Source organism: Wyeomyia smithii, chromosome 3 (assembly GCF_029784165.1).
Source record: "Wyeomyia smithii strain HCP4-BCI-WySm-NY-G18 chromosome 3, ASM2978416v1, whole genome shotgun sequence".
Classification (NCBI taxonomy): Eukaryota; Metazoa; Arthropoda; class Insecta; order Diptera; family Culicidae; genus Wyeomyia; species Wyeomyia smithii.
This window is the reverse complement of record NC_073696.1, coordinates 231,157,095-231,170,044: the sequence shown is the minus strand read 5'-3', so window position 1 is coordinate 231,170,044 and position 12,950 is coordinate 231,157,095.

Genomic DNA, 12,950 nt, shown 5'->3' with positions numbered 1-12,950 from the left:
TCTGTCTAGTTTGGTGACCTCCAGGTGTACTTATGTAGAAGGTTGTGCTGGAAGCGGTGTGTTTTGGGCCTATGGTAGTGGTCCGAGTCGACGATAGCGCCATGGGTGTAGCCAGAATTTCTAATAGGGGGGGGGGGGGGGGGGGTGCAAGTTCTTTAAAATTTTAGAAGTAAAAAATGGTATTTTGAAAAATAGAAATAAATACTAGTAGTTAGTTATCAACACTAAATTTCTTTTTTATATTAACACTTTTTACACTAAACCTAGCGTAGAAAAATAACAATAACAATATCGTTAATTTAAAACTATCTTCCTTTTCTCCTTCGCCAATCGCTCCAGCCCTAATTCAGTAAATTTTCAAGATTGCTGTTAACCATCTGCAGGTGAACACTTAGCAAGCAGAGAACACTCAACCGCTGTTCAACCATTGTTGACCTCAGCCAGGTTTTCACCCGACGTAATGTGCTGAACGAGAGTTCTATCGTGCATGTTTCCATGGTAGAGCAAGTGCAATTTTAATTGCTTTCTCAGTCGCAGGGAAGAAAGAACGGGCTTCAGCAAGCAGGTCTATAAGATCCCGGTCTTCCAAGTTCTTACCGTCTACTCTCATGCTGTTGCAATGTTAATACCAGACTTCCACCTCTCCAAAAAAATTGTCAACTTCGTAAAAAAAAAATACGAAAGCTCCGGTTTTGTGGTTGAACTCTTCCAACGACATGCGTATTACGCGTTGTCCTTGCTGCATCGTTAGCAGGATGCAGCAAGGACAACGCGTAGGCAGGTGGACTATCTTCACCAAACCGTGTTTCCAGTGAGGTTATTAGAGAATCAAGGCAAGGACTTGTCACAGCTCGGTTCCAATACTCCAAGCTAGTTGATGCAAGCTGATTTGCCCGGTACTTTAGCCGCTGCAATGTCCTTAGTGGATCAACTAAAAAACCTTACCACAAAAGATCAAAATAATGGGCGCAGTGGTCCAAATCTTACAAAAAACAAAATAAAAAACCTGTGCAATTCCACGCAACATAGAACAAGCATTTCAATCAATTATTTTTTATCTGGCTGATACTTTACTCAGATGTTTCAATGGGCTAAAAATGTCGTCTTGTGCTAACTGCGTTAAAAAAATGGACTTTTTTCGGATGGTGGTAAGATAGATAATTGAGTTTGATAAATTTCCTATGGAAGGCAATTGTGTTAGCTTACTTACAAAAAAAATCTACGATCTTGTGTGCGGCCTTCCGGCAGTTAACCGGAACATTCGCCATGGCGGACGAAAACATGCGTGTAGGCCGTTCCATCTCTTCAAACGATCGCCTCGAATAGTGAGCCGACTCCAGATCCGGCCAAAACACTGGCCTATGGTATTTTTTGGTGAACGTCGCAACTTCCGGCAGGTACTTCGTACTGAAAATTTCCCCATTCAAGGCCAGTCCGAAGTGAAAGAAGAACAGCTTTGACATCCTCTTCTCGCTGATTGTCAGCCAGAGCAGCACCGTCTTGGGGAACTTGGTGTGTGAAAGAAATTTCACCTTAGATTTCACTTCTTTCGTGGGGAAGTAAAATACAAAGTGCCCTACCAGTCATTGCCATCCAGGGTGAGACAGGCCTCGCCGTCCATCACCACAGCCACGTCGTGAATTGCCGGGGAAATTGATTTGACCATCTTATTCAGACGCTGCCGCTGCGTCATTGCCTGCAGCTCCGAAACTAGTGAACGGGACTACTCCCTGACATGTATGTCCATGTTCGCCAAGCACTGTTTGGTCGGTTGCACCGACCCCCAGGCCAAGTGCTCGCAGCGATGTAGTCACTTTTCCCACGGTCTTCCTCTTCAGTATCCTTTGGAGTTACTTGTCGCTTAGGGTCGTCGGCCGTCCGAAACCGGGCTTTCTTTCAATGCTCTGATTGTGCACGAACTGCCGCACGATGTCCGTTTTCGACGCAGCGGGGTACCGTTATTTAAACGCGCAAATCATTTTTTTTCTGATGACTCATGGGTTACTATGATTGATGATGCATGAGTAGTTTCATAAGTGCGTGTGAAGGTAAACCCATGCAAATTTGGCAATTTTTGTACATTTTTTTCTAGCGCAAACGTTATTAGAGTTATTGAAAACAAAATTCTGCACCAATGTCAACAACTCCAGGTGTACTTGTTTTGGAGATTGTGCTGGAAGCGGCGACTACGCATGGCGGCAACGATAAATCTTGAGCCCATTTCGTTGGTGTGCGCTGAACCTTTTAATCACCGGTTGAACTGCATACACTGTCTGCCAGGCCTATGAAAAGACGCCATCTTTTTATGATCAAAAATAACAAGCAACATTATGGAACAACGGTGGGTTCGAAATGGAAATGGAGCCAAAAAAATGTCATATAGGGTAGGGAACATATTCCAAGCAGCTTTAGGAACCGCCTGTGTATTGGGACGAAATACTCGAAATGTGTTGGGTGAAATTCAAACAAAGTATATCAATCTGTTCTCTATCTTTTTCTCTGTCAGAACTTGTTTTCAGATTGTATAACTAAGATAGCAAACTTTAACAATGATCAATTGAAGTTACCTATTGAGGGACACTATTCCAATCATCCCGAATCTATTTTCAGCAGTTTCCATTTGTTTTGCAGGCGTTTTTTTAGCAACCGAAGTGGCTCCTGAATGGCTGCAATATAGGTCGTTTTGTTTCGAATGGTAATTGTTCACAGATTTCCTTGTATATAACGGTAACGGTATTTCTTATATTCGTAAGACAGCTAGACAATCAAAGTTTTCGTTTCTATCGTTGAAATTGTCGATATTGATCAAAATTCAGGAGTTTAAGGCCTGTTTTCTTTGACTGATTAAAATAGGCGCCACTGCTTAAGCCGTTCCTTACCCTACAATCCAGTGCAAAATCATAGGCGCGTCTGAAGGCCCAAGCATGATGTGATATGTCGAAAGCAGAATCGGCCATATTGGAAAAAAAAATTGCCAGCGAGTAGGTTTGTTTATAAACAACTAGGGCATAAAAATTATCCAACCCGGTGGCATCACTGACGTTTACGTACAACATAAGTGAAGCCAGCATTAGCTGGATCACTTGATCAATTTCACATGCAATTTGACAGCTGATTCATCGAAACACGGGAAAAAGCAGTGTTCATACGTGCATACAGTGTCGGTGTTCAGCTGCAGTGTGTTTATGTGTTGTTTTCGGGTGATGTATTTATTGCACATAACGTCGAGTGCTTTGCTTAATGAAACAAAAAATGAATGCGTTGCATCATTATAGAATGTACACAACGTTTATTCTTGCCGATTTCGATTTTCGAGTTCGGCGGTGTTTCTTGCAGGCGGCTGACATCGCGCGATGATTTAGGGATTAACATCTCAACGTATATGTTATTACCGATTCTTAATAGCAACGCCGTTGTTTGTGCGTGTAGCTTTAAGCTATAATTTATTAAATGTACTTAATTAGCAAATTTTAGTTTACAAACCTTAAATTTACTTACAAATTCGGTAACCAATTGACTTTTGTGTAATTTCGGGGAACTTTGTTTAGCGATTTTCTCCACCACTATAATCAAGACTACTTTTAAATTATTTTTACGCTATTAAGTTGAAAAGCTTACAATTAGCTAATAATTGGGTATGCAAATTTTATACTATCGTAATAATTTTTTACAACAATCTTGAGCGACTTTAGAACGTGAATGCACTTGAAGAATGGTGTAGCTATAATATTCATAGAATGCCGGAAATTAAATGTTTACTATAATCTATATAAGGTAAACGTCAACGTTTCATTTACCCAATCGCAGGGTTGTACGGCTCGACGTTACATTCCCCCGCCCGTTAACCGTGATCATCGGAGTTATCCGTGGGCTCCGTTTCACTATCATCTACAACGTCAAGTAGCGCGAGGCTGGTTACAGCTCTTCTGAATAACCCTGAGATAGTTTTCACGACAGCTTGTCTTACGCGACCGTCCTTGCCTAATAACACTTCGACGACCCTACCTCTCATCCATTTGTTACGTATATTTTCGTCTACCACAAGTACTAGATCCCCTACTTTGATTTCTCTCACATCTTTGAACCACTTACATCGCCTAGTTATAACTGGTACATATTCTTTAATCCATCTTCGCCATAGTTGGTCATTGATGAACTGAACAAGTTTCCAACTGTTTCTCAGCGTGCCGCGACAGTCGACAGGGTTGACGGGGAACTGTTTGATGCCAGGAGAACTGCCCAACAAGAAATGATTAGGAGTTAATGACTCTTGATCAGCAGACTCCAAAGGATTATATGTTAGTGGTCGTGTGTTGAAAATCGCTTCCGCCTCTAGCATTATTGTCTCCAACAATTCATCGTCCGGTTTCCTTACTGCAATTTGTAGACATTCAATTGCCTTTTTCACCGATCTAACTAGTCTCTCCCAAGCCCCACCCATGTGTGGTGCGCCCGGGGGGTTAAACGACCAGCGAGTGTTCGTGTTAGTGAATACTGCAGCCAAAGTACGATTTCTTTCAGCAATTTCCGCTTTTAACTGTCGGCTCGCTCCTTGGAAATTGGTGCCATTATCAGAAAATATCTCATTGGGTGCACCCCTTCGAGAAACAAACCGTCTGATAGCCATCACGCAAGATTCTGTCGATAGACTATGGACCACCTCTAAATGGATGGCGCGTACCGTCAAGCAGGTAAATAAAGCAATCCAACGCTTACCATTACTTCTACCTAATCGCACTAAGACGGGCCCAAAATAATCAATGCCCACGTACGTAAAGGGTCTAACGAATGTCGCTAAACGTGCGTCTGGTAGGGGGCTCAGTGGCGGCGCTTGAGGTTTCGCCAATCTTTTTTTGCAATGCATGCAGGATTTTATTACCCTTCCCAATAAAACTCTCAGCTTAGGTAGGGTAGGGAACGGCTTAAGCAGCAGCGCCTATTTTAATCAGTCGAAGAAAACAGGCCTCAAACTCCTGCATTTTGACCAATATCGACAATTTCAATGATGGAAACGAAAACTTTGATTGTCTAGCTGTCTTACGAATGAGAGAAATACCGTTAATCACAAAGAAATCTGTGAACAATTGCAATTGAAACAAATCGACCTATATTGCAGCCATTCAGAAGCACCTTCGGGTGCTGAAAAAAAAACGCCTGCAAAACATATGGAAACTGCTTAAAATAGGTTCGGGGTGATTGGAATAGTGTCCCTCGATTGGTAACTTTGATTGAAGATTGTTAAAGTTTGCTAACTTAGTTTTACAAACTGAAAACAAGTTCTGACAGAGAAAACGATAGCGAACAGATTGATATACTACTGTTTGTGTTTCACCCAAAACGTTTCGAGTATTTCGTCTGAATACACAGGCGGTTCCTAAAGCTGCTTAGAATATGTTCCCTACCCTATCTCAAAACGCTGACGTATTTCATTAATAACGGTTTCTCGGTTCGCATGACGATATTTTCTGTGATACCAATCTGAAATCAGGTATGTGAGATAGTGTTGTCGATGTAGAATTATCGGGAACTTTGTGTCGAAGGACGCCCAGCAAGCAGTTTCTATGCGTCCCCTCATACGTAGAATACCTCTCGAGTCCATAAATGGCCAACGTGATACTATAGTACTCGATTTTGATACAGTAGGGTGACGTTTTTCGGGTGGTCCCTTAGAGCTCTCCAACAATGCAATCTCATCGGAGAACATCTCTGCTTGAGATTGTTTCAGGAGAATATTCTCTGCCCGAATAAGTTCATCATGCAGCAGATTTCCTCGCTCAATTGATTCCTCTCGTTGTTTTCTTCTAATGTTATCGATGAACCGAAGAACATAAGCTTGTGTATGAAGCAATCTCTCCCAACGACTAAATCGTCGCAATTCGACTAATTGGAACGAAATCGTGTGCTGGTGGATCATTAACGGCTCTGTGTTGATAACATTCGAAGCGTTTTGCGGCCAACGAGACTCGTCCTTGTGTAAAAACTCGGGCCCGTTGAACCATCGACTGCTTAACTTTAGGTTCGGTCCTTTTCCCCATCTGGTGGCATCGTCTGCCACGTTATTTTTAGTAGATATCCATCGCCATTCTTCTACATTCGTAGTAGCCAAAATTTCTTCTACACGAATGGCAACGTAGTTTGTATATTTACGCTGCTTTGATTGTATCCATGCCACCACCGCGCTTGAATCCGTCCACAAAAACCGCTTAGTTATTGTCAAAGTGTGTCTAGAGCATATACTGTTCATCAAACGGGTTCCTAAACCCGCTGCATACAACTCTAATTTTGGTATTGTTATCGCTTTCAATGGCGCAACTTTAGTTTTAGCAGCCACCAAAACGATACGTGAGGCCCACCTTTGCCATCGATACGAGAGTATCCTACTGCTGAATAAGCACTGGAACTGGCATCGACAAAAATTTGTACATGTAAGGTATTTAAATCGTCGATTTCATTACTTGAAAGAGGCTGCGTGGGATTCTGAGAAGTTCCAAGGAGGAAAGTAAGGTAATCCATTGACGCCATTGGTTGAATAAAGTGGAATTTATTTTATCATCCCAGTCTGCGCCCGATGACCAGGTATTTTGCATTAAAATCCTACCGTGAATGATGACGTATGCTATTAGACCCAATGGGTCAAAGAGACTCATTGTAACTCTTAGTACTTCTAACTTGGTAGGAACATATGTTGAGAGCATAATTTGACGTAGGTCATCGCGTGTTGATAACGTATAAGTGAAATAGTCGTCCTTAGGTAACCATTTCATTCCTAATACAGATTCGGCACCACATGATGTTTCTAGATTAAGTTCTTTGCATTCTCCTGACACACTCTCGTCAACCCTTTCCAGTACCACACGAGAATTTGATAAAAAGTTTCGAATTTCAAATCCTCCATTCTTGTGAATCATTTTTACCTCACTTCCTACTTGTATTGCCTCCTGGACTGTTTTAAAACTGTCAAGATAATCGTCGACGTAGTGGTTTTCTGTAATTGCTTTTACAGCTTTCGGGTGTCGGTCGATAAATCCATTGGCGTTAACATTTTTTACATATTGTGCAGAGCACGGTGAACATGTAGCCCCGAATGTAGCCACCTGCATCACGTATGTCTGAGGTTTTTCGTTTGGAAAGTTGCGCCAAAGAAACCGCTGTGAATTCTGATCACTCCTAATAATCTTGATGCGGTGAAACATTTCTTCAATGTCACCTGTCAAGGCCACAGGAAATTGTCTAAAGCGAGATAAAACTGTTGGCAGGGAAGTTATCATATGAGGTCCTCTCAGCAGATTCGAGTTTAATGATGTCCCGTTTGCTTTCGCCGCAGCATCCCATATTAACCGAAGTTTGTTTGGTTTTTTCGGGTTCGTGACAACGCCTAAAGGTATATACCATATTCGTTCAGGATCAGCACTTTGCACGTCTTCCCTAGTTAACAGGCGAGCGTATCCTTTCTGTAAGTAATCCTGAATCTGATGACGAACCCGTTCGTATAGTGAGGGGTCCCGATTTAAGCGTCTCTCTAATGATTGAAGCCGACGAAAGGCCATCGGATAGCTGTCAGGAAAGATTACTTTATCATGACGCCACAGAAGTCCAGTCTCAAAACTGTCCGAAACCCGTCTCGTTGTATTTTTCAGCAAATGTTTTGCCCTTACCTCTTCATCTGATTCTGGTCGCGAAAAGGAGGATGTAATTCCGGCTTCGTCTAACAAAAAATATCCCCGAACTATATCATTCAACTCTTGGTCTGGGTCAACAGCATAGTCAAAATGAAAGTTGCAAACGGTACGTGGTGTATGAGATTCAGCATCGCCACCGTAAACACTCCATCCAAGGCGGCATTTTGTAGCAATCGGATCTCCAATACAGCCTTCTCTTATTTTCAGGGGAACAGTTAGGTGAAGGTTTTGAAGTCCAATCAACAATTTCGGTTCGACATTTTCGTAATCTTCAATCGGTAGACCTTTGAGATGAGGAAATTTCTTCGCCAGTTCTCGATACGCCAGTGTTTGTTGGGGAAGAAGTAAATTTTCAACTGTACGCACGTTCGTTAATTTGAATTGAGTTGATTTTTTTGCACCAGCAACGGTAATATCGATACGTTGAGATTTTGGTTCGTTTCGTTTCACGTTACCTGTCCATTGAAGGTGTAACGGTTCTACGGGTCCCTTAAGAGCCAGTTGATCGACCACCGCACTTTCAATAAGGCTTAGCGAGGATCCTTCATCGATGAAAGCAAAAATACTCAAGCTTTTTGTCGGTGTAACAATCGTGACGGGGAGAAAGCGAAATAATGGCCCGCAAACTGCGTTTCCCTGGCGCCTAGTAGTACAGGTATGGTTGCTGGTTACTGGTGGGTGAATCAAGGTGTGGTGACGCAAACGACAACCAGGCATACCACAACCTCTCCAAGATTTACATGTCCATTTTCCATGATAATTTAAACAGGTTCTACACAGCGAATGCTGTTGTACTGTTCTCAATTTATCGTCATACGAATACGCATGGAAAACCTCACAATCTGCCACTCGGTGGCCCATTTTTTACATACAACACACACTTTAGGTGGTCGGGCTTCTAGCGCAGACTCTTTATCAACAATCTCAGATTCTTGCCTGTGTGTTTGCACGAACCCTTTATCATCGTATCTATTCTTCTTATTACGACTGGAAGCTGTATGGGAAGGTTCGTTCGTGTTATCAATTACTTCACAGGCCATTTCGACCAGCGTCGACATGAACTCTCCAAATTTACATAAAGTTACAACTTCCGAATTGGCCTTATAAGCTGACCACTGTAACTTAAGACTAGTTGGTAACTTACGGACAAGTTCTTGTAATAAAGTTGGGTTCGATAAATGAGCTTCTTGTCGGGCAGCTTTGATGTGCTCCACCAGATTCTCTACAGCAGTTCCGAATTCGATTAAATGTTCCAGATTGTCTGTTGCTAGTGGTGGTAGCTCTCTCACATTATCGGTCAGTGTTCGTATTATCTGATCTGGACGTCCGAATCGACGTCGCAGCATTGAAATGACATGCGGTATACTGGCGGGTAGCAGCAGTCTTCCACGAACACTGTCCAAGGCATGACCTCTGAGACTTCTTTGCAATCTGATCAAATTTTCTTCATTCGAAAATCCACAAGGAAAAGGTGGGTAGGTCCTTTCCCATGACGTGACGCGCAGCTAATTGGCGATTTGTGGGACCTTTATTAAACTCTAACGGCGGTGATGACGATACTTTGTGATTGATTGCGGTATGGTGATTGTTTTCGCGAGAGCCAGGTGTTAAAGTTGACCTATTTCGCTCTAGCGATATGGAATCTGTGAATGAACGTGGTGGTCCTGGGGTCGGTGCATCTTGAGTAACATTTTCCAAATTGTTCAACCATGTCTGAACCATGTTACCTGTACCTTCAACAGATGTGACAACGCTTGCCTGGCTGCTAGCTTGAGCTGATATAGCCTGTAGCACCTTTCTCTGTTGGTCTAGAGCTTGGTGTTGGATCTCCAGCTGTCTCATACGGAATTGGGTTTCGATTTCTAGCTTCTTCTGCATTGTTTCACGTTCTAGCAGTATTTGTTGTTCTTGCAATTTTTGCTGCTCGTGGGTGATTTTCATCTTCTGTTCCAATCTTCGACGGATGCTATGTTTACTGCCAACTTTAGACACATCTGAACATAGTCTAGGGGAGTTGTCCACTGTTGCTTGAGTCACTGTTACTGCGGGAATTTTACTATCGTGTTTAATCTTTTTATTATTGTTGCAGTTAATGCAGCACCACGGGTGATCTTCGACGCTTGAATCAACGCCAACACATTTGAAGTGGAACCAATTGTTACATATGTCACAAGCAACCATCTCCTCGTTATCTGGCGCATTGCAAATTTTGCAGTTAACCTCAATCGGTGCCGAGTCACTTTCGTTGGCAATCTTGCTCATAGTTAAGTTAAGTGTGGAACGAATTTCTTAAAGACTGTTATTACCGGTTCTTAATAGCAACGCCGTTGTTTGTGCGTGTAGCTTTAAGCTATAATTTATTAAATGTACTTAATTAGCAAATTTTAGTTTACAAACCTTAAATTTACTTACAAATTCGGTAACCAATTGACTTTTGTGTAATATCGGGGAACTTTTTTTTTATTTTTTTTTATTTTTTTTATAGGGGGGGGGGGAGTTTGTAATGATTTATTTATGTACTAAAATATCTATTCAGAACTAGTATTGTGTGTTCTGCCACAAATGGTGACATTTCAACACTATTATATATATTTGTACGCTTTTCAGTATTATTGAATGTTATTAGCTTTCGCAGTTAAGATAATGTAATTGTAGGAAAATTATTAAACCTACTTGTCAAGAAAAAAAAAGAAATAAAAAGAATAAAACGAAACTTAAAATAAACTTAAAACTATCTTACTGACTATAAAGTGAGCTAATCGTTGCAATTGAGGATTGCAACGATTTTTGTCGGAATTTATTGATAATTTGATTTGATTTAATTAGTGAGCCTATGTAGCTCGTTCGTGCTAAACCAGGGAGGACGCTTCAAAATCATTTTCAAAAGTTTATTCTGAATTCTTTGAAGTGTCTTCTTCCTGGTTGCACAACAACTTGTCCAGATGGGAACTGCATATAACATTGCTGGTCTAAATATTTGTTTGTAAATTAACAGTTTATTCTTGAGACAAAGTCTAGAATTCCTGTTGATAAGAGGATATAAACATTTGATATACTTATTGCACTTTGACTGGATATTTTCAATGTGCTCCTTGAAAGTAAGATTCTTATCATAAATTAGCCCTAAGTATTTAACTTGATCAGACCAATTTAAGACCACACCGTTCATCTTAATAACGTGGCTATGGGTGGGTTTGAGAAATGAAACTCTTGGCTTATGAGGAAAAATAATTAACTGTGTTTTAGAAGCATTAGGGGAAATTTTCCATTTTTGTAAGTATGAAGAAAATATATCTAAACTTTTTTGAAGCCGACTGCATATAACACGAAGGCTTTTTCCTTTTGCGGAAATGCTTGTGTCGTCACAAAACAGAGATTTATCACAACCTGGTGGTAAATCAGGAAGATCAGAAGTAAAAATGTTATATAAGATTGGACCCAAGATACTCCCCTGAGGCACACCAGCTCTAACAGGCAATCTATTAGATTTACCATTTAGATAGTTAACCTGGAGAGTGCGGTCAGTTAAATAACTTTGTATCATTTTTGTGAGGTAAAGCGGAAAACTGAAATTTGACATTTTAGCTATCAAACCTTTGTGCCAAACACTATCGAATGCCTTTTCTATATCTAGAAGAGCAACTCCAGTCGAATAGCCTTCAGATTTATTAGTTCGAATCATATTTGTTACTCTAAGTAACTGATGAGTAGTGGAATCCCCATGGCGAAAACCAAACTGCTCATTTGCAAAAATTGAGTTCTCAATAATATGTGTTATCATTCTATTAAGAAATATTCTTTCAAAAAGTTTGCTGATAGAGGAAAGTAAACAAATTGGTCGATAACTTGATGCCTCAGCTGGATTCTTTTCGGGTTTTAAAATTGGAGTGATTTTGGCATTTTTCCATTTCGTAGGAAAATGTGCTAGTGCAAAGCATCTGTTAAAAATTTTTACCAAGAAATTTAAAGAGTTTTCGGGAAGTCTTTTGATGAGGATATAAAAAATCCCATCATCTCCTGGTGCTTTCATGCTTTTGAATTTTTTGAGAATGGTTCGCACCTCATTCAAGTTTGTCTCCAATACGGAATCCAATATCCAATCGGAAAGAAATTCTTGGGTGGTGATCTGAACATACTTTTGGTTTACTTCATTTTCAATAGGACTTACTACGTTCAAATTAGAGTTGTGAACACTCTCAAACTGCTGAGCAAGTTTTTGAGATTTTTGTTCATTCGTTAGAAAAATGCAATCACCATCTTTAAGGATTGGAATGGGCTTCGAGGGTTTCTTAAGAACCTTCGAAAGCTTCCAGAAAGGTTTTGAATAAGGTTTTAGTTGTTCAACTTCTCTCATGAAATTCTCATTTCGCAAGAGAGTGAATCTATGTTTAATTTCCTTTTGTAATTCTTGAAAAATAATTTTCAAAGCAGGATCACGAGATCTTTGGTATTGACGTCTCCGTATGTTCTTCAAACGTATAAGAAGTTGAAGTTCACTGTCAATAATGGGTGCATTAAATTTCACTCGAGCCTTAGGAACTGATAAATTCCGGGCATTGAGTATTAAGCTGCTAAAATTTTCTAATGCTCTGTCAATGTCAGCACTATTTTGTAAAATAATATCATCATTCGAATTTTCCTCGATCGTAGAACGATATCTATCCCAATTAGTCTTGTGATAATTAACACAGATCTAGTGGGATTTAAAATAGTTTCATGGGAAATAGAAAATGTTATGGGAAGATGATCAGAATCAAAGTCAGCATGAGTTAATAAATCACCCCAAGCAGCAAAATTTGTTTCGGTTATGAACTTTGTGCATCACAGCAACAAATTCTTATGCGAAATTAAGTTTCAGTTACATCTCAGTTTCTTATACAATGACAAAAAAAATCACAGAAGGGTTGTGTGCAAAGCCACGACCGCAAGGTTGAAGTAGAATACTTTGACACAGCTCTACTTACGGCTGTGAATTAACCTATGGCCGGCGTATCGGTTCGCGCCGCTTATCGCGTTTAGCCTGGCAGAGGCCTAATGCGCACGCCCTACACAATAGAAAGGTGTTTTCACATCGAAAATTAGACACGGCTGGAGTAAATATTGGCAAATGCATCTACCGCTAATACCGCCGCTATCGTTCGAAAAATGACGCGCGTCTAAGAACACCCGAACTGTTTCGCCGTGCCGCTTCCATTTACTTCCTTATTACATCGGCCTTAGGGAAGTACCGGCTGCACCTACCGCTGAGGCTGTTACCATACTGGTACCCAA